General features: G+C 48.9%; 1 pseudogene; it reads right to left on the bottom strand.

The window, feature by feature from the left end:
* Positions 1-1,815: 1,815 nt before the first annotated feature.
* LOC102873662 overlaps positions 1,816-4,045 on the bottom strand; it is a 31,365-nt pseudogene continuing 29,135 nt past the window's right edge.

Raw genomic sequence — 4,045 nt, 5'->3', positions numbered from 1 at the left:
GGGGGCACTTGCTGGGAGGGGGTAAGCGCGGGGCGGGGGGGTGGGGGTACATTTTGGCAGAGCCAACATTCAATAATCATCTAAGAAAAAGCCCCCAGTGGTTTCGATACAGTTTTCCAGAAAGAAAACAAGAGGAGTCATGCATTCACTACAAAAAACAACACACTGAAAGACGCATTCCATAAATGGTGAACACGCTCCACTGATGTTTACACTGTCTCAGGGGGGCAGGAACCTGAGTGATGGGAGGGCCAGGTACGGCTCTGACGTTTAATTGTACATCCCACTCTTAAAAATTACTAATCCCGTCCTAAGAGAATCACAAATTGTCTGCAACGATGGTCTGGGGGCTATTGAAACGTTTAGAAAAGTGGATCAAAGCTGCTTGAAATCAAACAAAGTTTTGTGGGGTTTTTGTTTTGTTTAAAAAAAAAAAATAAAGCCAATGCAAAAGTGTTCTCGGAGCCTGGGAAGAACCTTCAGGGCCAGGCTCTGACTTGCTGGTGCTTGAACACAATCGTGCCTGCTGGCATCCAGCTCCGACGCTCCCTTGCACTAGGGGAGAGGGAAATAATAACTTTAGGAAATAACAGGCGTTCACAAAGCAAATGTTACACGGGACTTCACAACCTCCACAAATAAGACAGCCAATGTGGTTTCGAGCAGCACTGAAAACACATTCAACCTTCCCTCCTCTTGTTAAGAGAAGAAAAAACACCCTAAAGGGGAGAAGATGCTGCCGTGAGACCCTAAAGACAATTTCAGACAACAAAGACCCCAAGCAATCAAAATGGAATTATAATCTCAGGCGTCAGCGCGGGCCCCGGCGCAGGGGGGCGTTTGCCGCGCGCGCCGCTGGTCCCCGGGTGCCGGCCGGGGGTCCCGGCCCCCTCCAGCCCCGCTCCGCCGCCCCGCGGGCTCCCGGGTTCCCGGGGCGAGCCTCGCACCGCCCACGACCTGACAATCTCTGCACCGCGGCTGTCCGCGTCCTCGCTCACGCGGTGTTCAAAATCTTTCCCGCCCAGGCGTGACGCGAGGCATGAAAACAATCCGCGGACAGCAGGCGCGGGGGCTGGGCCAGCGCGGGGACGCTGGAGGGACTCGGGCCGAGCCCCGCAAGGCCCCTTTCTCAGCCAGGAGGACCGGCAGGCTGGGGCTCGAAGGTGACACAAAGAAGCCCGAGAGACAAACGCCACCCGCTGGCGTTCGCTCCAATCGCCGGAGCGCCCCGCCCGCTGACAAGTTTGCGGCGCCCTCCGCACACCCTGCTCGCCCCACCCGCGCAAAGTTTCCCGCGGCGGGACTCGGCCCGGGGCACCGTGGTGCCGGTTCCCGCACCCCACCGCCCCCGGCCTCGGCTCCAGGACCTTTCTGTGCCTCGCCCCCGCCCCTAACCCTCCCTCCCTCTGTCTCCTTCCCCGCCACAGCCCGCTTTCTCCCGGGCGCACAGGGGTGCTCCGGCCCCGCGATCGCACTTACCCGCTGCCGGCCCGGCCGGTGGGCGAGGGCGCAGGCCGAGGCCGCCTCCGGTCGGCACTCTGCTTGCCGGGCTCGTAGGATCGCAGCTCTCGCAGGTTTCCCCGCTCGCTCTTTCCGTCCAGCCGAAAGCTCTGGGCGCTGCAGAGCGCGCTCCGCTCCTTGGCGCTCCCAGAGCTGCAAACCACGCCCCGCGCCTTCCCCGCCCGCCGCCGAGACCCGCGCTCGCCGCACAGCGGCCGGAGCCGAGCGCGCTCTCCCGCCCGCGCTCGAAGCCGAGCGCCCCCCTCGGCGTCTCGGCCACCGCCTGCCAACTTTCTGTCGGGGTTTTGGCCCATCTTAGGGGGACACAAACTCGGGTGCGGCTTCAAGACTCATTTTCTTATCTTTAACTGGGGACAGAGGGACTTTCAACCCCCTCAAATGAGCTTTTCTGGTCAATTCTTCTAGAATTTTGCGTCCCTGAAGTGAGGGTGAGAGAACAGATTTGCGGAACTAGCTACCAGAACTTGGTCTATCTTTTCTCCTTTGTGGACTCAATTCCCACTTTTGGAAGACTAGGAATGGTATAAGATGGGCTTTCAGCGCTGCATCATTATTTCTTATCCTGAGTTCCGCGCTCACGATCACCTGAAGGGAACCCTTACTGGAGAATGGGAGGCACTTGGTAAAGCAAGTTACTGGGCCTTCCCTTCTTTCTGCATGCGAGAGGAGGAGCAATCGTCCACGTCTGAAACTCTAGAAGAGGATCCACAGAAACTGTCCTGAAGGTGTCTGCTTGATTTCCAGCAAATTGCTTAAACTCTTTGGCCTTCTGGTGTTATTGACGCTCACTTTCCACCTGTGCTGTTACTACAGCGTTACTAAGGCACTGGAGGATCTAAATGAAAGGTATTGTATCGCTTCACTATTACATATAGAAGCAGTGCCTTTAAAGTATCTATGGAGTATCACAATAAAATTTAACTTTTTATAAAGACAAGAGCATGATTGTTGTATGGCTGTCGGTAGAATGATTTCATTTAAATTTAGATATTTTTCGTTTAAAGTTATCTTTGGATTATATTATTTAAATTTGAGGTTTAAGAGGCCCACACTAAATAGTAAAGAGTCAAGAGTCGAGATTATAGGTATGATAATCTATTCCGTGAACATATTTAATGGGAGAGGGAGGAGTTGTTAAAAGTGGAACCCAAAATTTGGCTGGTGGTCTTAAAAAAAAAGCACCTTGAACTAGGATGGTCCTGGTTCTTGATTTGATATGCACATTTTACTGTCAGTTGCTATCTCAACTCTTCACAAAATAGTCTGTGTCACTCCTTATATTGTGCAATAATGGTTCTGGCAATATAACTTCTCTTCTTGGATACCTTGGCTTAGATTATTTATGAATAATGGCTTGAGTCACAACAAAAATCTATAAAATAAGAAGATCCTTGAGGTCCTGGAAAGGCTTGCCATAGGGCCATGTATACAACTCAGAGATCCTATTTCAGGGAGAAGTTGGGCTCCAGAGTTTGTAAGACTCTAAAACCTAGCCTGCTCTTTCCTTATTCTACTCATTTTATCCTTTTCCATTCTTTGTTTATTGCACTCCTTACAATAAATGCTGCAAATCATGTGGCTACAGTGCCTGGGGAAAGTGCTGTCATTTTTTAAAAATTCTTTTTCAGTGTTTAGGCATTAATACTACAAGGCTTTGAAGTGAAAGATTTATTGCTCCAAGTTGTACCCACTACCTTTAAGAGAAATCAGAATAAAGGGTCTCAAAGGTTCTCAGGTGTTCCCAATTAGTCTTTTAATTACCTGGGGTGTCTCCTAGCCATGCCAATTTGCATATTAAATTAATACCAGCTTTTAAATCAGCAAATTAGACTCATTCATAGCAGGTGCACTGAAATAGAACCTCAACACTTTGAAATGAAAATTAAATGTAATATTAAGCCAAACAGAGACACACCCAGTTGTTTTGAAATACAACACTGGGCATGTGAGTGGATGGCTCATATGCTTACATTTCTGACTGGCAATTAATGAACTTTGCCCGTGGATGCAGCCATGCCTTCAGACCAAGCTACTCATTTAAAATTATGTTATAAAAACTTAATATAACTGAATACCCACTTAAATACCTCACCATCTATAAATGATTCTGCATTCAATTTCCCCTGAGAACTTTGCTTTCTCCACCCCTCATTCCTCCTCTTCATCAGCTTCTACTCAGGTCTCAAGTGAGTTTCACTTCTTCGGGGAGAATCTTTGACTCTCTTTTTACCAAATAACATCTGGACATGAGGTACATCTCCTTCAGGATTTTTATTACAGATCTGATTTTACTAGTATGTGTGTGACATCTCTCTCTCACTTGTTTGTAAGCTTCATAGCATCTGCTCTCGTTCATCATTCCATCTCCGATGTCATGGCTCATATATAGAACTAATATTTAATAATAATAAATACATATCCCTGTCAGAATTAATGTCTTCTTCTTTTTTTTATTGTATTATTTTTACGTGTACCGTCAAATCAGATCTGACTGGTACAGGAGGAGATTGCCCCCTCCTTCTCC

This window comes from Elephantulus edwardii, unplaced genomic scaffold, assembly GCF_000299155.1.
Source record: "Elephantulus edwardii isolate Elephantulus edwardi_28Jun2011 unplaced genomic scaffold, EleEdw1.0 scaffold00104, whole genome shotgun sequence".
Taxonomy (NCBI): domain Eukaryota; kingdom Metazoa; phylum Chordata; class Mammalia; order Macroscelidea; family Macroscelididae; genus Elephantulus; species Elephantulus edwardii.
This window is presented reverse-complemented; position numbering and strand designations above follow the sequence as displayed.